General features: G+C 40.3%; 1 protein-coding gene across 8 annotated transcripts in view; it reads left to right on the forward strand.

Annotated features, from left to right (window-relative positions):
- The first annotated feature begins 3,412 nt into the window (after positions 1-3,412).
- AOPEP (aminopeptidase O (putative)) overlaps positions 3,413-26,130 on the forward strand; it is a 432,382-nt gene continuing 409,664 nt past the window's right edge. For 2 of the 8 annotated variants that reach the window (XM_055427418.2, XM_088838097.1), the window contains exon 1: positions 3,465-3,621. The gene's annotated coding sequence lies outside the window, so the exon portion shown is untranslated. Of the gene's footprint in view, positions 3,622-26,130 lie in introns of all 8 variants that reach the window. The other 6 variants (XR_008686140.2, XM_055427422.2, XR_016037874.1 and 3 more) reach the window with 6 other exon arrangements.

A 26,130-nucleotide genomic window follows, 5' to 3' on the forward strand; every position in this document is an offset into this window, starting at 1 on the left:
GACGTACACCTTTTCCTATTTGGAACCAGTCTGTTGTTCCATGTACAGTTCTAACTGTTGCTTCCTGACCTGCATACAGGTTTCTCAAGAGGCAGGTCAGGTGGTCTGGGATTCCCATCTCTTTCAGAATGTTCCAAAGTTTATTGTGATCCACACAGTCAAAGGCTTTGGCATAGTCAATGAAGCAGAAATAGATGTTTTTCTGGAACTCTCTTGCTTTCTCCATGATCCAGCGGATGTTGGCAATTTGATCTCTGGTGCCTCTGCCTTTTCTAAAACCTGCTTGAACATCTGGGAGTTCACGGTTTACATATTGCTGAAGCCTGGCTTGGAGAATTTTGAGCATGACTTTACTAGCGTGTGAGATGAGTGCAATTGTGCGGTAGTTTGAGCATTCTTTGGCATTGCCTTTCTTTGGGATTGGAATGAAGACTGACCTCTTCCAGTCCTGTGGCCACTTCTGAGTTTTCCAAATCTGCTGGCATATTGAGTGCAGCACTTTCACAGCATCATCTTTCAAGACTTGAAATAGCTCAACTGGAATTCCATCACCTCCACTAGCTTTGTTAGTAGTGATGCTTTCTAAGGCCCACTTGACTTCACATTCCAAGATGTCTGGCTCTAGGTCAGTGATCTTAAAAGACACTTGTTCCTTGGAAGGAAAGCTATGGCAAACTTAGATAGCATATTAAAATGCAAAGACATCACTTTTGCAACAGAGGTCCACATAGTCAAAGCTGTGGTTTTACCAGTACACAAGTGTGGATGTTAGAGTTGGATCATAAAGAAGGCTGAGCATGGAAAAATTGATGCTTTTGAATTGTGGTACCAGAGAAAACTTTTTAGAGTCCCTTGGACAGTAAGGAGATCAAACCAATTAATCCTAAAGAAAATCAACCCTGAGTACTCAATGGAAGGACTGTTGCTGAGGCTGAAGCTCGAATACTTTGGCCACCACTTGGGAACAGCCAATGCACTGGAAAAGACCCTGATGCTGAAAAAGATGGATGGCAAAAGAATAAGGGGGCATCAGAGGATGAGATGTTTAGAAATCATCACTGACTCAATGGACATGAATTTGAACAAACTCTGGGAGATAGTGAAGGACAGGGAAACCTGGTGTGCTGCAGTCCATGGGGTCACAAAGAGTCAGACATGACTTAGTACTGAACAACAACAACGTTAGAAATTGTGTTAGCTGTACTTTTCAATTATCTGAACAAGTCAAAAATATAGGAGTCATTTTTTACCTTTCTTTTCCATATAGCCTTATGTAATCCATCTTCAAGTCATCAAATCTACCTCCAAATTATTTCTTAAATTTGTCCATTTCTTTCCATCATTTCTCATCTGATTATTGCAAAATTAACTGTTCTCTCTGCATCCTTTCTTGCCTCCAGACCGTTTATTGTTCCACACAGACAGGATGATCTTATAAAACCAGATCCTGTCACTTGGATGTTTAAAACTCTTCACTGACTTCCCACTATATTTAAAATAAAACCCACATCTCCTAAAAAACAAGGCTCTGCAAGATCAGTCTCCTTACCTTGATAATCTCATCTTCTATTCTTCCCCTGGGCTTCCCGGGTGTCTCAGATAGTAAAGAATCCACCGGCAATGCAGGATACCTGGGCTCAATTCCTGGGTTAGGATGATCCGCTGGAGGAGGTCATGGCAATCCATTCCAGTACCCTTGCCTGTAGAATCCCCATGGACTGTAGCCTGCCAGGCTCCTCTGTCCATAGGGTCGCAAAGGGTCGGACACGACTGAGCAACTAAGCACAGCACAGCATATTCTTCCCTCTGGCCTATTTCCTTACTTAAGGATAGCACTACATTCTGTCCTCTATCCACAATTTTCCATTCTTTTCTTGTTTGTTCTTACTCCAGATCTTCACTGAGCTGGCTTTTTCCCTTCTCAGTTTCAGTTCAGTTCAGTTCAGTTGCTCAGTTGTGTCCAACTCTTTGAGACCCCATGAATCACAGCATGCCAGGCCACCCTGTCCATCACCAACTCCCGGAGTTCACTCAGACTCATGTCTATCGAGTCAGTGATGCCATCCAACCATCTCATTCTCTGTCATCCCCGTCTCCTCCCACCCCCAATCCCTCCCAGCATCAGACTCTTTTTCAGTGAGTCAACTCGTTGCATGAGGTGGCCAAAGTTTTGGAGTTTCAGCTTTAGCATCAGTCCTTCCAATGAACATCCAGGATTGATCTCCTTTAGAAGGGACTGGTTGGATCTCCTTGCAGTCCAAAGGACTCTCAAGAGTCTTCTCCAGCACCACAGTTCAAAAGCATCAATTCTTCGGCGATCAGCTTTCTTCACAGTCCAACTCTCACATCCATACATGACCACGGGAAAAACCATAGCCTTGACTAGATGGACCTTGGTTGGCAATAGGGCCCTTTTTTACATCCCTCCTATAGTTTTTAGGTAATTCACATAAATTCTTTGGTTTTTCAGTCAAAATAAAAGTTACATTTACACTATGTTCAGTTCAGTCACTCAGTCGTGTCTGACTCTTTGCGACCCCATGAATCACAGGAGGCCAGGCCTCCCTGTCCATCACCAACTCCCGGAGTTCACTCAAACTCATGTCCAGCGAGACGGTGATGCCATCCAGCCATCTCATTCTCTGTCGTCCCCTTCTCCTCCTGCCCCCAATCCCTCCCAGCATCAGATTCTTTTCCAGTTAAAGTTAAATCGCTCAGACGTGTCCGACTCTTTGCAACTCTGTGGACTGTAGCCCACCAGGCTCCTCCATCCATGGGATTCTCCAGGCAAGAATACTGGAGTGGGTTGCCATTTCCTTCTCCAGGGGATCTTCCCGACCCAGGGATCGAAATCGGGTCTCCCACATTGCAGGCAGATGCTTTAACCTCTGAGCCACTTAAAGTCTATTAAATGTGCAGTAGTATTATGTCAAAAATACATATCTTAATCAAAATAATTAATGCTAAAAAATGCTAACCATTATCTGACAATGGTAGAGTTGCCTAGTGACCTAAAGTGAAGTGCAATAAAATGAGGTATGCCTAAAATATCTTTGCGGAGTTATTCAATGTTCACTTTCTTAATTAGAAAGTAATCTCCACGAGGCTAGGCATTCTGTCTTTTTTGTCATTGCCGTATCCCCGATTCTGTAACAGTGCTTGCCTGGAACATCAGTTCAGTTCAGTTCGGTTCAGTCGCTCAGTCCTGTCCGACTCTTTGCCTGGAACATAGGTGGACTTTAATTAATTGCTGTTGAATGAGTGAGTATACAAACAAGGGTTATATCCAGAAGAGGAAGAGCAAAATAAGGAATAAAAAGTCCATGCCTGTATTTCAATATATTTTTTTTTTTTTTTCTGAAGTGCCTATAAGATTTTACAGTAGTTGTGTGAGGTCAAGCGCACACAACCCAAACCAAGCCTTTTTCTCGCCTTTCCATGCCCGAGGCAGCATCGCGCCTGCGCAGACTCTACTGCCCCACCCCTCTAATCAAGGGGGACGGGGCGAGATGGACCTCTGCTTGGGCGCGCGAAGATGACATCACTCGGCGCGTGCCCGGGTAGCCCGTGGTAGCACCCAGTCTGAGGAAGTGGAGACCCGCGGGCAGGCGGCTGAAACAGGTAACCTGTTCGCTCCCTGTTGGGTCCCTGCCTTCATCTCCGACGGCTCCGAGATGGCGGCGGGGCCGGCAGCGTCCCGTTTTGAAGGCGGCTGGGAGCCCGCCTCTGCCCTCATCTTTCTTGATCAGTGGGGTGCCCATTCAGGCTGTCCTCCCAGAATCCGGAGGCTGAACCCGTCCTGGGGACTGGCCTGAGCTTGCCACTCCTCTCCGCCTCCGCTCTCGGCGTGGCGATGGGCTCCGACGATCCTCTCTCCGGTGGCACAGACATTTCCTCAGACTGCAGCCGCCGCCCCCTTCCTCAGTCGTCTCCAGGCCCACCTCACCCGCTTCTCTCCGCTCCTACCCCCTGTATAGGGCTTATCTCCAATCTTGTTTACGGAGGCAGAACGGCTTCCGATTTTGTTCCTTTCCTCCTGCAGCGACACTCAGCCTGACCGAGAGCACCAAGTTTTGAGTTTTTGTGTCCCTTTAGAGCATTCGTTCACTGTCAGTAAGGAGTTTTGTTCATTAAAGCATGTATAATATTTGTTGGGTAAGGGGGTGGCGCAGTAATGTGAAAATTTATTGCAGCAATAAATGATCTACATGGCATCCAATCAGCTGTCGAGATAGATGAAACAGCATTTCATTAAAATGCTCCTGTCCCTGGTTTTTTTTTTTTTTGTTTTCAAGCAAAGATGACAATTACCCTCACAAAGGTAGCTGTCAAAATAAATAAGCAACAGTACCTAACTGGAAATGTTTAGACTGCCCCCAAATAATAGAATTTCGTATTTTTGATACAGGAATACAGGTTATTACAGAACCAACCAGAGTTGATATGGGAGGAGAAACAGGAGTCCGACTTTTTTTTTTTGTCTCATCGATGGTTTGTTTTCGTATTTTCTTGTACCTTTAGTATGTCTAAATTTTTTGAATAGGGCATATGGTACTTCCTGTCTTTCTGAGACGCCTATGATGACTTGAGAATTGGTAAGATTAGTTTCTTGTATTTGGGGAACAGGTAGATAAAGGTTAGAGAATAATAGTAGTCGCTCATTGTTAACCATCTGCTATATCACAGCGACTGTGTTCAGCACTTTGCATGTGTTTTTTCCTGAGCTCACACAGGAACCTTGTGAGTTAGGAATTAGTATCCTCAACTTATAGAAATGGAAACTTTGGCCCAGTTATGTGAAAATAACTTCCAAAAATTAACAGTAACTATACTGGTGGAGACAAGCTTGAAGTTCAGGTCTATGTATGACTTGAAAGCCTGTACTTTTAAAAAAATTATAATTGTGCTATGATAAAATTCTAGGCTTTTTACAATAATAATGCATAATTCTGTGAGTTTATTCACTCATCCATCCAAATGATTGACATTTTCTAATATCTTAAGCATTAAGCTCTCATATACCTAGAATCAAAACCCCTGAAAAGTTTAATTTATTTATGATCCCGTTACACACACACACACACACACACACACACACTTTAAGAATGAGGCAATTGGCAAATAAGATTGCTGAGGACCTTTCTGTTTGGAACTCTTGCAGAATAAGTGATTTTGGACAGTTGAAATTTTTACCCCTTTAGAAATGAAAATCATATTGATTGTTTTGGATGGAAAATTTTTAAATGCACTAAATAATTCTTTGCCTTCTTGAACAGTAATTATGCTGAACATATTTTAACTTTTTCTTATGTCTCAGAGAAGTCATTATGAATTTCACTTGTTATGTTGTGATTTGGTGATTTTTGTTATATTTGACCCCTCAAACTGCTTTGCATTTTGAGTTTTCCTGTACTTTTTGTAGTCCATTCCTTAGGATCAGCAAGAAATTATAAACCATAGCAATTAAAAATAAGGCCCCAGAAACCATACTTCCAGGATTCCAGTCCTTGCTGTGTCACTTACTAGTAGGACAGTGAGCCCAGACAATATAGTTGACCTCCTTATATGTAAAATGGGACTAATAAGAATACTTGTTGTCTGAGATTGTTGTTAGGGTAATATGAGTTAATATATATTATAATATATACAATATAATATTACATATAAATATATAATTATATAAATATATTCAATATATATTAATATATTAATTACATTAAATATAGTTATAATATTAATATAATTAATTATATATATTATATATATATTAACTCATATAAAGAGGTTATAGGACACCAGGCATACTGTAAGAGCCATATAAATGTTTCCTAATATTATTATTAGTCTGATTTTGGCCTTTGATTCTTTGAATATTATAGTTCTCTGAGAAACTTTTTTTTTTAGTTTTAGTAGATTTACAGTGTTGTGTTTCAAGTGTACAGCGAAGGGATTCAGTTATACATATATATATATTCTTTTTCAGATTATTTTCCTATAGATTATTACAAAACATTGAATATAGTTCCCTGTCCTTGTTTTATATGTAGTAGTGTGTATTTGTTAATCTCAAACTCCTAACTTATCCATCCCCTCACTTTCCTCTTTGGTAACCATAAATTTGTTTTCTGTATCTGTGAGTCTGTTTCTGTTTTGTGAATAAGTTTATTTGTATTGTATTTTTAGTTTCCACAAATGATATTATATGGCATTTGTCTTTCTCTGACCTATTTCATTTAGTATGGTAATCCCTAGGACCATCCATATTGCTGCAAATGGCATGATTTCATTCTTTTGTATGACTGAGTAATATTCCATTGTGTGAATATATGTATATATACATATACACACATACCGTATCTTCTTTATCCATTCATCTGTTGATGAACCATTAGGTTGCTTTTGTATCTTGGATATTGTAAGTGATGCTGCTGTGAACATCGGGGTTCTGTGTGTATCTTTTTAAATTAGAACTTTTGCCCAGGAGTGGGATTGCAGGATCATATGGTAATTCTATTTTTAAGTTTTTAAGGAACCTCCATACTGTTCTCCATAGTGGCTGCACCAATTTATATTCACACAACAATGTAGGAGGGTTCCTTTTTCTCTATACCCTTTCCAGCATTTATTATTTGTAGACATTTTAAAGATGGCCATTTTGACTGGCGTGAGGCGATACCATATTGTAGTTTTGATTTGCATTTCTCTGTGAAACTTGTTATTCTTTTGTTGTTGTTCAGTTGCTCAGTCGTGTCCAACTCTTTATGACCCCGTGGACCACAGCACGCAGTCCTTCACTATCTTCCTGAGTTTGCTCAAACTCATGTCCATTGAGTCGATGATGCCATCCAACCATTTCATCCTGTCTCCACCTTCTCCTTCTGCCTTCCATCTTTCCCAGCATCAGAGTCTTTTCCAATGAGAAATACTATTCTTTGAATAGTATTTATTTTTTATTTTTCCAAACTTTAAACTTTTTCTTTTGTATTGGTGTATAAGAAATTAAAAGACGCTTACTCCTTGGAAGGAAAGTTATGACCAACCTAGATAGCATATTAAAAAGCAGAGACATTACTTTGCCAACCAAGGTCCGTCTAGTCAAGTCTATGGTTTTTCCCGTGGTCAGTGTGGATGTGAGAGTTGGACTGTGAAGAAAGCTGATCGCCGAAGAATTGATGCTTTTGAACTGTGGTGCTGGAGAAGACACTTGAGAGTCCCTTGGACTGCAAGGAGATCCAACCAGTCCATTCTGGGGGAGATCAATCCTGGGTGTTCATCGGAAGGACTGATGCTAAAGCTGAAACTCCAAAACTTTGGCCACCTCATGCGACGAGTTGACTCACTGGAAAAGAGTATGATGCTGGGAGGGATTGGGGGTGGGAGGAGATGGGGACGACAGAGAATGAGATGGCTGGATGGCATCACCGACTCAATGGACATGAGTTTGAGTGAACTCTAGGAGTTGGTGATGGACAGGGAGGCCTGGCGTGCTGTGATTCATGGGGTCGCAAAGAGTCGGACACGACTGAGCGACTAAACTGAACTGAACTGAATAGGCAGTTAACAATGTTGTGGTAGTTCCAGGTGAATAGTGAAGGGACTCAACCGTACATATACATGTATCCATTCTCCTCCAAACCTCCTTCCCATCCAGGCTGGTACATAACATTCCATGTGCTATATAATATGTCCTTGTTGATTATCCATTTTGAATATAGTAGTGTATATATGACCTACCCAAACTCCCTAACTATCTCTTCCCCATGACAACCTTAAGTTTGTTTTCTAGGTCTGTGAGTCTTTTTCTGCTTTGTAAGTTCATTTGTATCATTCCTATTTACATTCCATATATAAGGGATGCCATACCATATTTCTCCTTCTGTCTGACTTACTTCATTCAGTCTGACTCTCCCTAGGTCCATCAATGTTACTGCAAATAGCATTATTTCATTCTTTTTAATGGCTGAGTAATAGTCCATTGTATCTATGTACCACACCTTCTTTATCTGTTCTGTCAATGGACATTTAGTCTGCTATCATGTCTTGGCTATTGTAAACAGTGCTGCAATGAAGATTGGGGTGCCTGTATCCTTTAAAATAATGGAACTTTAATTTCTGTTTGAAATTAAAGTTTTTAGGAAGTATTTCATGGACGGAGGAACCTCATAGTCTATAGTCCATGGGGTTGCAAAGAGTTGGACACAACTGAGCAACTTCTCTTTCGCTTTTAGTGTTTTAAATTATGGTTTAATTTAAATAGTTTCTACTCTTGAATATCAGTTGATTTACGCTTCCAGTTATGGTGCCCTGCACAGGTATACTATTACACTCATGTTGTCATGCTTCTTTTTGAATAAGTACATCCTTATAAAACCACCATTATGTATTGGTCTCATATAAGGTATCTCCTCAGTATAAGGTATCTCTTTCCTTCTTGAACCTTTCAAGGAGCTATAAAAAAACTGTTTCAACAAGGTAGAATAATGTTCCTTAAAAAATTTGCAAGGTATGTTCCCATTTTCAGATGTGTGCTTTAAACCAAGACCAGCTGAGAGTTGATATTGCCTCCTTTGATGTCCATAGTTAGGAACTTGAACATATATTGTCTATCCTTTATTTTAATACTATTAAGGCTACTAAACATCTTAAAACTTCTTGTTGAAAATATAGACTATATTATTTAAAGTTTTCTTGCTGCTACTGCTGCTGCTGCTGCTGCTGCTGCTGCTGCTAAGTCGCTTCAGTCGTGTCCAACTCTGTGCGACCCCATAGATGGCAGCCCACCAGGCTCCACCGTCCCTGGGATTCTCCAGGCAAGAATACTGGAGTGGATTGCCATTTCCTTCTCCGTTTTCTTAAAGTTTTCTTAAAGATGGTTAAATGTACATAACATGAAATTTTTTAGTGTGCAGTTCATTGGCATTAAGCACATACAGAGTGTTGTTTAATTATCGTCACTATCTATTTTCAGAAATTTTTATCTTCCCAAACAGAAATTCTGTACCCATTAAACAACAGCTCCTCATCCCTCTCACTTCCTACACCATCCTGCCCAACTCCTGTTATTCTACTTTCTGTCTCTATGAATTTGCCAATTCTAGGTTCCTTGCACAGGTGGAACCATACACTATTTTTCCTTTTGTGTCTGGATTGGTTCATTTGGCATGTTTGTAAGGTTTATCCAAGTTATAGCATATATCAGAATTTCATTCCTTTTATAACTGAATAATATTCCATTGTATTACCTACCACATGCTGTACTTTTGATGCGTATTGAATTTTTCTTCTTTAAAAGTTTAAAAAATTTTCAATCTTTTATTTTTAACTTATTTAAACTGAAAAAAAAAACCAAAAATAGTCCACCAGTTTCTCTCATCTCCCACCTTGGTTACTGATTGATTGCACATGTAAGAGATCAGACAGTATTTTTTTCTGTCTGACTTATTTCACCTAGCATAATGCCCTCATGGGTCATCCGCACGGTCAGGAAGGGCAGGATTTTGTTCTTTCTTATGACTGAATAATATTCCATTGTGTGTATATACCACAGTTTCTTTATCTGTTTACCCACTGATGGAAACTTTGGTTGTTTCCTTATCTTGGTAATTGTAAATAATGCTGCAATGAACATGAAGGTGCATATTCTCAGGCAGCATTAGTGGTAAAGAACCCACCTCCCAATACAGAAGACATAAGAGACTTGGGTTCAGTCCCTGGGTTGGGAAGATTCTCTGCAGGAGGGCTTGGCAACTCACTCCAATATTCTTACCTGGAGAATCCCATGGACAGAGGAGCCTGACGGGCTACAGTCTGTAGCGTCACAAAGAATTGGACATGACTGAAGCAACTCAGCATGTCTCTTTTTGAGTTAGTATTTTTGTTTGTTTGGATAAATACCCAGAAGTGGAATAGCTGGATCTTCTGGTAGTTTTATTATTTTTAATTTTTTGAGTAATCTCTATTCTATTTTCCATAGTGGCTGGACCAGTTCTCACTAATAGTGCACAGGGGTTTCTTTTCTGTACATCCTTGCCCACATTTGCTGTTTTTAGCCTTTTTGAAAATAGGCATTCTGATAGGTGTGAGATGATATCTCAATGTGGTTTTGATTGGCATTTCCCTGATAATTAGTGATATCAAGTACTGTTGGCCACCTGTACATCTTGTTTAAACAAATGGCTATTCAGATGCTCTATCCATTTTTCAGTTGGATTTTGTTGTTACTGAGTTGTATGAATCCTTTATATATTTTGGATATCAGCCCTTTATCAGATATATGATTTGCAATTGTCTTCTCCCATTTAGTAGGTAGCCTTTTCATTTTGTTGATGGTTTCCACACTTTGCAGAAACTTCTTAGTGTCATGTGCTCCGAATTGTTTATTTTTGCTTCTGTTGCTTTTGCTTTTGGCGTCAGATGCAGAAACTCGTGACAAAGACTGACGTCAAGGGCTTCATTTGTTCATTCATTCGTTCATGTTAGTTGCTCAGTTGTGTCTGACTCTTTGTGACCCCACAGACTGTAGCCCACCAGGCTCCTCTGTCCATGGTATTCTCCAAGCAAGAATACTGGAGTGGGTTGCCATGCCCTTTTTCAGGGGATCTTCCCGACCCAGGAATTGAACCCACATCTCCCACATGGCATACAGATTCTTTACCATCTGAGCCACCAGGGAAGCCCCTGTCAAGGAGCTTATCACCTATATATTCTTTAGGAGTTTTATGACTTCAGATCTTACATTCAAATCTCTAATCTGTCTTGAGTTGATTTTGTATGTGATGTAAAATAGTGGTCCAGTTTCATTCTTTTGTATGTGGTTGTCCAGTTTTTCCAACACCATTTGTTGAAGAAATTTTCTTTGCCTCATTGTATATTCTTGGCTCCTCTGTCTCCCACCCAAGTACTAACCAGGCCTGACCCTACTTAGCTTCTGAGATCAGATGAGATCCGGCGCATTCAGGGTGGTATGGCCGTAGACGCCTTTGTCATAAATTAATTAACCATACATGCATGGGTTTATTTTCAGGTTCTCTATTCGGTTCAGCTGATTATGTGTCTGTTTTGTTTGTGTGTGTGTGTGTGAATTATGCCTTCTTATACCTCTAATTTCCTATAGTATGAACTTAACACTTGATGATTTGATTTGATTGTGAGTTCCTCGAGGATCAGGGTTGGAGATATCAACTGAAATAACATTGTTATTGAACTTTGAACAAAATACTTTGTGACAGTGTTAAACTGGAGCTTGAGTATACATTATGTTGTTGTTCAGTCGCCAAGTCGTATCCTACTCTTTGTGACCCCATGAACTGTAGCACTCCAGGCTTCCCTGTCCTTTTCTTTCTCCCAGAGTTTGCTCAAACTCATGAGTTGGTGATGCCATCCAATCATCTCACCCTGTGTCTCCCCTTTCTCCTCCTGCCTTCAGTCTCCCCCAGCATCAGGGTCTTTTCCAGTGGGTTGGGTCTTTGCATCAGGTGGCCAAAGTGTCAGAGCTTCAGCTTCAGCATCAGTCTTTGCAATGAATATTCAGAGTTGATTTCTTTTAGGATTGACTGGTTTGATCTCCTTGCAGTCCAGGGGACTCTCAAGAGCCTTCTATAAGAGTATACATTATAGTGTTGTTTTTCTTTTCACCTAATATTTAGTCAAAAATAGTAAGGAAAATAATAATGATAACTTGCTTAGTATTTCTATAGTGTTATAGTATGCCAGGCATTGTTTCAATCACTTTACCTATGAAGTAGGTACTATCATTGTTCTATTTTGCCAAAGAAGAAACTGAGGCACAGAGAAATTAAATGAATTGTTAAAATTGCAAGGCTGTTAGGTGGTGAAGTTTGCTCTAGAGTTGATTTATCCTAAATTTTGAGCTGACTAACCATTAAGTCATTATCAACTTTGCAGTGTAAATTGTTTTGCCTACAACACTCTTTCTCTATCCTCATCTTTTATATAATCTTTAAAACATAACATTACTTTTGAGCTTAGTAGGAAATGGAAGAGCAACTGAACCCAAACTCATCTGTCTAAAGGATAACAGGTGCTTCTCATATGAATGGGGTGATAGCATTTTAATGAAATTTAGACTGCATTTTCACAGCTTAGTTCATGTTATCTTTTTCTAAGAGCCTTGTCTTTGAAAAGCAGATCCTAAAACTTTTTATGATCTCATATTGCATATACATTGTGTTGGTGTTTGACTTTAGATATTGTACAATTCCCACACTGCTGTACTATGGGTAAAGAGAGCTTTTTATTCATAATCTTGTTATTAACTGTAACAGTGGTTTATAATGCATTCATTTTATTGCTAACTCATTACTCTGTGTTGCTTGATTCCTGAAGAACTTATTTTTAGATAGCATTTTTCTGTATATAATCAGTTCCATTATACTTTTTTTCTTGGCTTTTGCTTCCATGTTATTTCTTTGACACTTGGAATTGAAGGTTTTGTTTTTTTTTTTTTAACCTTTAATTTAATCAGGATCGGAGAAGGCAATGGCAAGCCACTCCAGTACTCTTGCCTGGAAAATCCCATGGACAGAGGAGCCTGGTAGGCAGCAGTCCGTGGGGTAGCTAAGGGTCGGACATGACTGAGCAACTTCACTTTCACTTTTCACACATTGGAGAAGGAAATGGCAACCCACTCCAGTGTTCTTGCCTGGAGAATCCCAGGGATGGGGGAGCCTGGTGGGCTTCCGTCTATGGGGTCACACAGAGTCGGACACGATTGAAGTGACTTAGCAGTAGCAGCAGTTAATCAGGATATGCTCGATATATTTTGGCATCAAAGAGAACAAATAAGCCTGTTTCTTTTGGCACCAATAATATCTTCCATATGTAGCAAGTATAGTGCATATTTGGAGGTAGGAACTGTCTGAGTACTGTCTGGTAGAAATAGAATTGTAGAATGAATGCTCAGGACACAAAAGTCCTTAGCCAAATCTTTTTTACCTCTTTATTCAGCAGTTGGGAATCTGAAGCCTGAGATGATTGAATGATATGCCTGTATTTATACAGTACTAGAGCTTTCCCAGTGGCTCGGTGATAAAGAAGCTAAGTGCAATGCAGGAGATGCAGTTTCAATCCTTGGGTTGGGAAGATCCCCTGGAGGAGGACATGGCAACCCACTCTAGTATTCTTGCCTGGAGAATTTGCATGGACAGAGGAACCTGGTGGCTACAGTCCATAGGGATGCAAAGAACAAGATATGATTGAAACTACTTAGCACACACACATGCATACAGAATCCATTTTTTGAACTGTTTTTTTTTTCTAATATATCAGTGTTCTGTGTTCTTTTGAATCATACCCCATTGTATTTGTGTAATATTCTTACTTGTAAAAGAAAGAAAAGTGAAAGAAAGTGAAAGTTGCTCAGTCATGTCCAAGTGTTTGCAACCCCATTGACTATACAGTCCATGGAATTCTGCAGGCCAGAATACTGGAGTAGGTAGCCGTTCCCTTCTCCAGGAGATCTTCCCAACCTAGAGATCGAACCGAGGTCTCCTGCATTGCAGGTGGATTCTTTACCAGCTGAGCCAAGGCACTCCCCAGTGTTTTACTTGTATACCCTTAATTATGATTTTTCTTTTAATAATATGTCTGGGTGAGAGATAATGACCTGAATTGGACAGGCTGCAGAGAATGAACTAACATGATGGATTCAAGAGATGCTTAGATTAAATTGATAGAACTTTGCAAGTGTTAACGTGTAGGTGAGAATAAGAAATCTAGGGTGATCTCTAGGATTCTAGTGTGGGTAACCGAGTAGATGGTGATGTCATTCACTAAGAAAACTGAGAAGAAATCAGGGCTGGATATATGATTTGAAGTTACTAGAGCATGCATTCGGAGAAGGCAATGGCACCCCACTCCAGTACTCTTACCTAGAAGATCCCATGGACGGAGGAGCCTGGTAGGCTGCAGCCATGGGGTCGCTACGAGTCGGACACAACTGAGCAACTTCACTTTCACTTGCATGCATTGGAGGATGAAATGGCAGCTCACTCCAGTATTCTTGCCTGGAGAATCCCAGGGACGGGGGAGCCTGGTGGGCTGCTGTCTGTGGGGTCGCACAGAGTCGGACACAACTGAAGCAACTTAGCAGAGCATGCATTGCACAAATGAGAAAGACGGAAGCTAGAACTACAGGACAGCAACATCTAGGAGGTGGGAAAAGGAAAGACCACAGAGGAGAGAATGGTATTGCAAACACCAAAACAGGAGAACATTTTAAGGAGGGTGTGGTAATTTGTGTTAATGCTCCAAAATTAAGGACTGAAAGAACCCACTGAAATTGATACAGGAAGTCATTTGTCTCCACTGTGGAGTTTGCTGGCATAGTAGGAATGTGATCAGGGAGTAGTAGAGTGAAATGGAGATAGAATAATTGGGACAAGACTGAAGCCAGTTCTTTTAAGGAATTTGGCTGTGAGAAGAGATATGGAAGGAAAAGTGTTTGTTTATTTGTACTTTTTCCCCCCTAAGAAAGGATAGAAATAATCACTTATTTCTCAAGTGAAAGTGCTGGGAAAGAGGATGGAGTTGAGGTAAATGATTTAGTTGTAGTGGGGTCAAAGAGGAGACCAGCATGATATGGTATCCAGTGTCTGCTGGAACAGGATGGACACTTCTTCCATTTTCCTAAGAGAATGGGGAGAAGGACGGAGATAGATGTAAAAACTCCCCCGTAGGATGGGGAAGAAGGATGTGGAAGTTCTCGTCTGTTGTTCAGTTGCTCAGTCATGTCCCACTGTTCGTGACCCCATGGGCTGCAGCATGCCAGGTTTCCCTGTCCTTCGCTGTCTCCCAGAGTTTCCTCAAACTAGTGTCTGTTGAGTCAATGATGCCATTCAGCCACCGCATCCTCTGTCACCCCCTTCTCCTCCTGCCCCTAGTCTTTCCCAGCATCAGGGAAAGTGAGTTGGCTCTTCACATCAGGTGGCCAAAGTATCAGAGCTTCAGCATCAGTCCTTCCAATGAATATTCAGGGTTGATTTCCTTTAGGATTGAGTGGTTTGTTCGAGAGTCTCAAGAGTCTTGAGGGTTTCTCAAGAGTTTTCTCTAGAACCACAGTTCGAAAGCCTCAGTTCTTCAGCGCTCAACCCTCTTTAGTGTCCAACTCTCACGTCCATACATGCCTACTGGAAAAACAATAGCTTTGACTATATGGAACTTTGTTGACAAAGTGATGTCTCCATTTTTTGTACTCTGTCCAGGTTTGTCATAGTTTTTCTTCCAAGGAGCAAGCATCTTTTGATTTCATGGCTGCAGTCACCATCTGCGGTGCGTTTGGAGCCCAAGAAAATAAAGTCTGTCACTATTTCCATTTTTTCCCCATCTATTTGCCATGAAGTGATGGGACCAGATGCCATGATCTTAGTTTTCTGAATGTTGAGTTTTAAGCCAGGTTTTTCATTCTCCTCTTTCACTTTCAGTGAGAGGCTCTTTAGTTCCTCTTCACTTTCTGTTGTAAGGGTGGTATCATCTGCACATCTGAGGTTATTAATATTTCTCCTGGCAGTCTTGATTCCAGCTTGAGCTTCACCTAGCCCGCCGTTTCACATGATGTACTCTGCACAGAAGTTAAATAAGCAGGGTAACAGTATACAGCCTTGACATATTCCTTTCCCAATTTGGAACCAGTCCATTGTTCCATGTCCGGTTCTAACTGGTGCTTCTTGACCAGCATACAGGTTCCTTAGGAAGCTGGTAAGGTGATCTAGTATTCCTATCTTTTTAAGAATATTCCACAGGTTGGTGATTCATACAAAGGCTTTAGCGTAGTCAACGAAGCAGAAGTAGGTGTTTTTTTTCTGAAATTCCCTTGCTTTTTCTATGATTCAGTGGATGTTGGCAATTTGATCTCTGGTTCCTCTGCCTTTTCTAAATCCAGATTATACATTTGGAAGTTCTTGGTTCAGGTACTATTGAAGCCTAGCTTGAAGCCTAGCTTTTGAGCATTATCTTGCTACCATGTAAAATGAGTGCAGTTGTGTGGTAGTTTGACCATTCTTTGGCACTTCCTTCTTTGGGATTGGAATGAAAACTGACTTTTTGCAGCCCTGTGGCCACTGCTGAGTTTTCCAAATTTGCTGACATATCACGTGCAGCACTTTAGCATCAGCATCTTTTAGGATTTGTAATAGCTCAGCTGGAATTCCATCACCTCCACTAACTTTGTTTGTAGGAATGCTTCCTAAGGCCCACTTGACTTCATACTCCAGGATGTCTGGCTCTAGGTGAGTGATCACACCATTTTGATTATCTGGGTCATTAAGATATTTTTTGTATAGTTCTCCTGTGTATTCTTGCCACCTCTTCTTAATATCTTCCGCTTCTGTTCGGTCCATACTGTTTCTGTCCTTTATTGAGCCCATCTTTGCATGAAATGTTCCCTTGGTATCTCTGATTTCCTTGCAAAGATCTCTTGTCTTCCTCATTCTGCTGTTTTCCTCTATTGCTTTGCACTGATCACTGAGGAAGGCTTTCTTATCTCTCCTTGCTATTCTTTGGAACTCTGCATTCAGATGGGTGTATCTTTCCTTTCCTCCTTTGTTTTTCGTTTTTCTTAGTGAAACAACTGAAGTTGCTGATATTGAGTGTTTGATTTGGAGGAGAATGAGGGATTGATGGGACAGATAGAGTTTAAAATAATCATAGAAGGAAAAAAGTGAGTGAAGAGGTAACTAGGGAGAGATGAGGACTGCCTGCCTGCTAATGCTGAGCATTTTGCTGAGGTTTAATCTCAATACATAGTGTCAGCTACTTTTATGATTATGTAACATGTTTGTTTGTTTTGCTCTTGTTGAGCTCAGTGCACCAAGTTTAGAAGTAGAAAATTTTGAGGATTTAATTGGTTGAGGGTTATGTGTTTATAAAACAAGTGTGTCAGAAGGATGAAAAGGCAAGAGAATTGAGGTTAAAATGTTCTAAGAGTGACTGAGGAAATGGACCAGTTATCTAAAGAGGACCATAGAGCAGGGATTCTCAACTTTAGAAACATAATTTTCTGTTGTAGGGCTGTCTTGTGCATTGTAGGATGGTCAGCATCCCTGACATCTACTTACTAGATGCCATAACAGCCCCTTCCAGTTGTGACAACTAAAAGTGACTCCAGACATTGTCAATTGCCCTCTGAGAGGCAAAATCACCTCCATTTGGAACCACTGCTTTACAGTCAGAGGAGCAGATGGATTGGAAATAATCAGAAGGCTGAGGGACTGACTTTGCCGACAAAGGTCTGTCTAGTCAAAGCTCTGGTTTTTTCCAGTAGTCATGTATGGATGTGAAAGTTGGACCATAAAAAAGCTGCGCACTGAAGAATTGATGCTTTTGAACTGTGGTGTTGGAGAAGACTCTTGAGAGTCCCTTGGACTGCAAGGAGATCCAACCAATCCATCCTAAAGGAAATCAGTCTTGAATATTCATTGGAAGGACTGATACTGAAGCTGAAGCTCCAATACTTTGGCCTCGTGATGCAAAGAACTGACTCATTGAAAAAGACCCTGATGCTGGGAAAGATTGAAAACAGGAGGAAAAGGGGATGACAGAGGTTGGATGGCATCACTGATTTGATGGACATGAGTTTGAGCAGGCTTCGGGAGTTGGTGATGGACAGGGAAGCCTGGTGCTGAAGTCCATGGTGTTGCAGAGAGTTGGACACAACTGAGTGACTGAACTGAACTTAACTGAGGGACTGAGGTCTCAATGCAATAAGTAAAAGAATTGGCAAGTAAGCTAGAGAAAGAGTAGGGAGAATAGGAGGTTGTGTTTTGAGATAAAATTATGGAAATTACATATTTCAGAGATAGAGCTATTCCAAGTAATAAAAATTTCAAGAATGGACTATTGGTTTGTTGAGGGCAGTGAAGGTGAAGATTGTTGGCACTGAGTAGGTAATTTTGGGAGAGAGAACGTAGTCAGAGCAGGTTGGAAAAGCAGCCATAAGACAGCCTGAGAGTTTCTGAAATAAGATCAGAATTAAGATTTTCTAGATGTTTGTTTTCTTACTGTATCCAATAATTGTTACTCAAGTCTTTTTCTAACATTGTCAGTTTCCTGAGCTTGTACCTCCATGCTGCAGTGCTTTAAAAAGTCACTGAGGGGGACACTTCCGTGATGGTCCAGTGGTTTAGAATCCACCTGCCAATGAGGGGGTCATGGATTCTATCCCTTGTCTGGGAACTAAGATCCCACATGCCAAGGGGCAACTAAGCCCATGTGCCATAACTACTGAGCCCCTGTGCCGCAACTACTGAAGCTCACGTGCCCTAGAGCCTACACTCTGAAACAAGAGAAGCCACTGCAATGATAGGCCTGCATACCACAAACTAGAGAGTAGCTCCCGCCGCCACGAGTAGAAAAAGCTCATAGGCAGCATTGAAGACCCTGTGTGGTACAACCAAGATCCAGCACAGCCATAATAAAGAAATAAGTCATGGCCACCTGATGTGAAGAACTGACTCATTTGAAAAGACCCTGATGCTGGAAAAGGTTGAGGGCAGGAGGAGAAGGGGATGATGGAGGATGAGATGGTTGGATGGCATCACCGACACAATGGACGTGGGTTTGGGTGGACTCTGGGAGTTGGTGATGGACAGGGAGGCCTGGCGTGCTGCGGTTAATGGGGTCGCGAAGAGTCGGATATAACTGAGCAACTGAACTGAACTGATGGTGTACTTCCCTGACAGTCCAGTGGTTAAGACATCACTTTCCAATGCAAGGGGTGTGGGTTCAATTCCTGGCCAGGGAGCTAAGATCCCCACATGGCTCGTGGTCAAAAAAACAAAACAAAACATAAAACAGAAACAGTATTGTAACAAATTCAATAAAGACTTTAAAAATGATCCACATAGAAATAATCCTTAAATAAAAAGTCATGGGATTCATTCAGCTTATTTATTTTTGCAGTGTTTTTTAGATGAGTAGTTCCTTTTTGTTTCTTTTTTAGTATTTCCTGATCTGATTTTGTGATCATTTACCAGATGGCAACCCACTCCAGTGTTCTTGCCTGGAGAATCCCAGGGATGGGGGAGCCTGGTGGGCTTCTGTCTATGGGGTCGCACAGAGTCGGACACGACTGAAGTGACTTAGCAGCAGCAGCAGCATACCACTTTTCAAAAAGCCCTTGGTTCTGTGCTATGTGACTGAATTTCAGGACATTTCTTTTGTGTTTAAGCATCTCAGTCCTTGTCTGAAGTAATGTCAACTTATCCTTAAATCTTGCAACCTCTTAGGTGTTCCCTTTCTTCTCCCACTTGCTCTTTATTTTTTCATGTTTATTTAGAACATATAATATGTATGTACAGTGTTGATTGAGAGGTAATTACAGTGGTCTCAGTAAGCAAAATAAAAATTACTAATAGAATATGCCTTCAAATATGCTTTTTTTCTGTTTGATAAATCAGTGGAATTTGTATTTTTGCCTCATCTTAGTGAACTTATCCTACATTATTCATCAAGAATGAATACTGACACCTGTTTTACAAAGCATTAAAAATATATATATTATCAATGGATATAAGTAGACTTAGGCTTTCATATTGTAAGTGTTGTCATTGCAAAATAAGATGTAAGTTGGTGACATTGAAAGCCTTGACCTTTTGATTGGAATATTTAGTCCATTTACATTTCAAGTATTTTTTTTATTATAGTTAATTTACAATGCTGTGTTCTTTTCAAGTATACAGCAAAGTGATTCTTTTTATGACTAGTATTTTATATATATATATATATACACACACACACACACACACACCCCTGCATATACCACATCTTCTTTATCTATTTATCTATTTATCTATCAATGGACATTTATGCTACTTCCATGTCTTGACTATTGTAAATAGTGCTACTATGAGCCTTGGGGTGCACGTATCTTTTCAGATTAGAGTTTTCTTGGAATATATGCCCAGGAATGGGATTGCCAGATCATATGGTAGGTCTGTTTTAATTTTTAGGGAACCTCCATACTCTCCATAGTGGCTGTGCATTTTACATTTCCTCCAGCAGTGTAGGAGGGTTCTCTTTTCTCCACACACTCTGTAGCATTTATTATTTTTAGACTTTTTAAAATGATAATCATTCTGACTAATGTGAGATGATACCTCATTGTAGTTTTGATTTGCCTTTTTCTAATACTGAGCATCTTTTCATATGTCTGTTGGCCATCTCTATGTCTTTTTTGGAGAAATGTCTATTTAGGTTTTCTGCTCATTTTTTGATTGGGTGCTTGATATTATACTGTATGGGCTGTTCATATATTTTGGAAATTAATCCCTTGTTGGGATTCCCTGGTGGTTCAGATGGTAAAGAATCTGCCTGCAATGCGGGAGACCCAGGTTCAGTCCCTGGGTTGGGAAGATTCCCTAGAAAAGGAAATAGCAACCCACTCCAGTATTCTTGCCTGGAAAATCTCATGGATGGAAGAGCCTGGTGGGCTACAGTCCACAGGGTTGCAAAGAGTGGGACACGACTTCACTTCAATCCCTTTTTGGTAGCATTATTTGAAAATATTTCCCCCCAATTTGTAAGTTATCTTTTTGGTATGTTTATGGTTTCCTTTGCAATGCAAAAGCTTTTTAGTTTAATTAGGCCCCACTTGTTTATTTTGTTTTTATTTCCATTATGCTAGGAGATGGACCCAAAAATTATTGCTGGAATTTGTCAAAGAATGTTCTACCTGTGTTTTTCTCTAGGATTTTATAGTATCTGGTTTTACATTTAGGTCTTTAATCCACTTTGAGTTTATTTTTGTGTATTGTGCTGAAGAATGTTCTAATTTCGTTCTTTTTCATGTACCTGCCCTGTTTCTTCAGCATCACTTATTGAAGAGACTATCTTTTCTCCATTTATATTCTTGTCTCCTTTGTTGTAGATTAATTGACCATAAGTGTGTGAGTTTATTTCTGGGATTTCTATCCTGTTCCATTGGCCTTTGTGTCTGTTTTTGTGCCAGTATCATTCTGTTTTGATTACTGTAACTTTGTAATGTAATCTGAAGTGTGATTCCTCTAGCTCCTTTCTCTTTTCTCAAGATTATTTTGGCTATTCAGGGTCTTTTGTGTTTCCATATAAGTGTAAAAATTTTTTGTTCTTGTTCTGTGAAAAATGCCATTCGTAATTTAACAAGGATTGCATTAAACCTGTAAATTGCCTTCGATAGTATGGTCATTTTAACAATATTGATTCTTCCAATCCAAGAACATGGTATATCTTTCCATAGTTTTCAGAGTACAAGTTTTTGCCTCCCTAGATAGATTTATTTCTAGGTATCTTATTCTTTTTGATGCAATAGTAAATAGGATTGTTTACTTAGTTTCTCTTTCTGATAGTTGTTAGTATATAGAAATGTAACAGATTTCTGTACATTAATTTCATATCCTGCAACTTTACCAAATTCATAGATGAGCTCTAGTAGTTTTCGGGTGGTATCTTTAGGATTTTCTGTGAATAGTATCATGTCATCTGTAAGCTGTGACAATTTTACTTCTTCTTTTTCAATTTGGATTCCTTTTATTTCTTTTTCTTTTCCAATTGCTGTGGCTAGGACATTTAATACTATGTTGAATAAAAGTGGGGAGAGTGGGCATCCTTGTCTTGTTCCTGATCTTAGAGGAAATGGTTTCAGCTTTTCACTGTTGAGTATCATGTTATCTGTGGGTTTGTCATATATGGCATTTATTATGTTGAAGTATGTTCCCTCTGTGCCCAACTTTCTGAAGAGTTTTTATTATAAATTAGATTTGATCTTATCAAAAGCTTTTTCTGCATCTATTGAGATGATCATATGGTTTTTACTTTTCAATTTGTTAACATGGTATTATGTTGATTAATTTGCAGATATTAAATCCTTGCATCTGAGATAAATCCCACTTGGTCATAGTGTATGATCCTTTTAATGTATTTATTTTTGGAGTCAGTTTGCTGGTATTTTGTTGAGGGTTTTTTGATTGAACAGATACTGACAGATATGTTCAGTTCAGTTCAGTCGCTCAGTCGTGTTCGACTCTCCCTGACCCCATGAATCACAGCATGCCAGGCCTCCCTGTCCATCACCGACTCCCAGAGTTCACTCAAACTCATGTCCACAGAGTCGGTGATGACATCCAGCCATCTCATTCTCTGTCATCCCCTTCTCCTCCCGCCCCCAACCTTTCCCAGCATCAGAGTCTTTTCCAGTGAGTCAACTCATCGCATGAGGTGACCAAAGTATTGCAGTTTCAGCTTTAGTATCAGTCCTTCCAATGAACACCCAGGATTGATCTCCTTTAGAATGGACTGGTTGGATCTCCTGGCAGTATCTTCTCCAGCACCACAGTTCAAAAGCATCGATTCTTCGGCGATCAGCTTTCTTCACAGTCCAACTCTCACATCCATACATGACCACGGGAAAAACCATAGCCTTGACTAGACGGACCTTGGTTGGCAAAGTAATGTCTCTGCTTTTTAATATGCTATCTAGATTGGTCATAACTTTCCTTCCAAGGAGTAAGCGTCTTTTAATTTCATGGCTGCAGTCAGCATCTGCAGTGATTTTAGAGCTCAAAAAAATAAAGTCTGACACTGTTTCCACTGTTTCCCCATCTATTTCCCATGAAGTGTTGGGACCAGATGCCATGATCTTTGTTTTCTGAATGTTGAGCTTCAAGCCAACCTTTTCACTCTCCTCTTTCACTTTCATCAAGAGGCTTTTGTGTTCCTCTTCACTTTCTGCCATAAGGGTGGTGTCATCTGCATATCTGAGGTTATTGATATTTCTCCCAGCAATCTTGATTCCAGCTTGTGCTTCTTCCAGCCCAGTGTTCCTCATGATGTACTCTGCATATAAATTAAATAAGCAAGGTGACAATATACAGCCTTGACGTACTCCTTTTCCTATTTGGAACCAGTCTGTTGTTCCATGTACAGTTCTAACTGTTGCTTCCTGACCTGCATACAGATTTCTCAAGAGGCAGGTCAGGTGGTCTGGGATTCCCATCTCTTTCAGAATGTTCCACAGTTTATTGTGATCCACACAGTCAAAGGCTTTGGCATAGTCAATGAAGCAGAAATAGATGTTTTTCTGGAACTCTCTTGCTTTCTCCATGATCCAGCGGATGTTGGCAATTTGATCTCTGGTGCCTCTGCCTTTTCTAAAACCTGCTTGAACATCTGGGAGTTCACGGTTCACATACTGCTGAAGCCTGGCTTGGAGAATTTTGAGCATGACTTTACTAGCGTGTGAGATGAGTGCAATTGTGCGGTAGTTTGAGCATTCTTTGGCATTGCCTTTCTTTGGGATTGGAATGAAGACTGACCTTTTCCAGTCCTGTGGCCACTGCTGAGTTTTCCAAATTTGCTGGCATATTGAGTGCAGCACTTTCACAGCATCATCTTTCAAGATTTGAAATAGCTCAACTGGAATTCCATCACCTCCACTAGCTTTGTTCGTAGTGATGCTTTCTAAGGCCCACTTGACTTCACATTCCAAGATGTCTGGCTCCAGGTGAGTGATCACGCCATTGTGATTATCTTGGTCATGAAGATCTTTTTTGTACAGTTCTTCTGTGTATTCTTGCCACCTCTTCTTAATATCTTCTGCTTCTGTTAGGTCCATACCATTTCTGTCCTTTATCAAGCCCATCTTTGCATGAAATGTTGCCTTGGAATTTCTAATTTTCTTGAAGAGATCTCTTGTTTTTCCTATTCTGTTGTTTTCCTCTATTTCTTTGCATTGATCACTGAGGAGGGCTTTCTTATCTCTCCTTGCTATTCTTTGGAACTCTGCATTCAGATGCTTATATCTTTCCTTTTCTCCTTTGCTTTTCACTTCTCTTCTTTTCACAGCTATGTGTAAGGCCTCCTCAGACAGCCATTTTGCTTTTTTGCATTTCTTTTCCATGAGGATGGTCTTGGTCCCTGTCTCCTGTACAATGTCACGAACCTCCGTCCAGAGTTCATCAGGCACTCTATCTATCAGATCTAGTCCCTTAAATCTATTTCTCACTTCCACTGTATAATCATAAGGGGTTTGATTTAGGTCATATCTGAATGGTCTAGTGGTTTTCCCTACTTTCTTCAATTTAAGTCTGAATTTGGCAATAAGGAGTTCATGATCTGAGCCACAGACAGCTCCTGGTCTTGTTTTTGCTAGCTGTATAGAGCTTCTCCATCTTTGGCTGCAAAGAATATAATCAGTCTGATTTCGGTGTTGACCATCTGGTGATGTCCATGTGTAGAGTCTTCTCTTGTGTTGTTGGAAGAGGGTGTTTGCTATGACCAGTGCGTTCTCTTGGCAAAACTCTATTAGCCTTTGCCCTGCTTCATTCCGTGCTCCAAGGCCAAATTTGCCAGTTACTCCAGGTGTTTCTTGACTTCCTACTTTTGCATTCCAGTCCCCTAGAATGAAAAGGACGTCTTTTTTGGGTGTTAGCTCTAAAAGGTCTTGTAGGTCTTCATAGAACCGTTCAACTTTGGCTCCTTAACGTTACTGGTTGGGGCATAGGCCTGGATTACTGTTAATATTGAATGGTTTGCCTTGGAAACGAACAGAAATTATTCTGTCGTTTTAAGATTGCATCCAAGTACTGCATTTTGGACTCTTTTGTTGACCATGATGGCTACTCCATTTCTTCTAAGGGATTCCTGCCCACAGTAGTAGATATAATGGTCATCTGAGTTAAATTCACCCATTCCAGTCCATTTTAGTTCGCTGATTCCTAGAATGTCTGTGTTCACTCTTGCCATCTCCTGTTTGAACACTTCCAATTTGCCTTGATTCATGGACCTAACATTCCAGGTTCCTATGCAATATTGCTCTTTACAGCACCGGACCTTGCTTCTATCACCAGTCACATCCACAGCTGGGTATTGGTTTTGCTTTTGCTCCATCCCTTGATTCCTTCTAGAGTTATTTCTCCACTGATCTCCAGTAGCATACTGGGCACCTACCGACCTGGGGAATTCCTCATTCAGTATCCTATCATTTTGCCCTTTGATACTGTTCATGGGGTTCTCAAGGCACGTATACCGAAGTGGTTTGCCATTCCCTTCTCCAGTGGACCACATTCGGCTGTGGTCCATGTGATCAGATCGACTAGTTTCCTGTGATTATGATTTCAGTGTGTCTGCCCTCTGATGCCCCCTCGCAATACCTACCGTCTTATTTGGGTTTCTCTTAGGGCGTGGGATGTCTCTTCACAGTTGCTCCAAGAGAGTGCAGCCGCTGCACCTTACCTTGGACAAGGGGTATCTCCTCACGGCCGCCCCTCCTGACCTTGAACGTGGAGTAGCTCCTCTCGGCCCTCCTGTGCCCGCACAGCCACCACCTGTTGGACGTGGGATAGCTCCTCTCGGCCGCTGACCCTGGCCTCAGGCGTGGGGTGTTGGTATTTTGTTAATTATTTTCTTTTTGCTTTTGTAGTTTTGTTGTTATCGTTCCTTTCTTCTGTTGCTGTTTTCTTTTGTGATTTTATGACTATTATTAGTGTTACATTTGGATTCTTGTTCTTTTTTGTGTATATATTCATTAGAGGTTTTTGGTTTGTGATTAACATGAGGTTCATATATAACAACACATATATCTATGTCTGTATCTTTATTTATATATATATATATATATATATATTTGTTGATGATCTCTTAAATTTAAATGCATTTTAACCATCCTACATTTTTGCTCATTCCATTCCCCTGACCAAGTTTAATGTTTTTGATGTTGCATTTTTATATTTTTTGTTTCATATATTTCTTAACTACTTATTGTTGATATAGGTGATTTTACTACTTTTGTCTTTTAACCTTCGTACTAGCTTTATATGTAGTCTATTTACTACTTTTGCTGTATATTTCCCTTTTCTCGTGAGATTTTCCCTTTTATAGTTTATGATCATATTTCTAGTTGTGACCTTTTCTTTTCCACTTAGAAAAGACCCTGTAACTTTTCTTGTAAATCTACTTTAGTGGTACTGAACTCTCCCAGCTGTTTTGTATCTGTAAAACTCTCTGTCCCTCGAATCTGAATGATTGCCTTGCTGGGAAGAGTATTCTTGGTTTTAGTTTTTTTCCCCTTCATCACTTTGAATGTACCTTGCCACTCCCTTCTGGCCTATAAAAGTTTCTTCTGAAAAGTTAGCTGATAGTCAT

The sequence above is a fragment of the Moschus berezovskii genome, chromosome 7 (assembly GCF_049115385.1).
Source record: "Moschus berezovskii isolate FMDL1 chromosome 7, NW_MosBer_1.0, whole genome shotgun sequence".
Classification (NCBI taxonomy): domain Eukaryota; kingdom Metazoa; phylum Chordata; class Mammalia; order Artiodactyla; family Moschidae; genus Moschus; species Moschus berezovskii.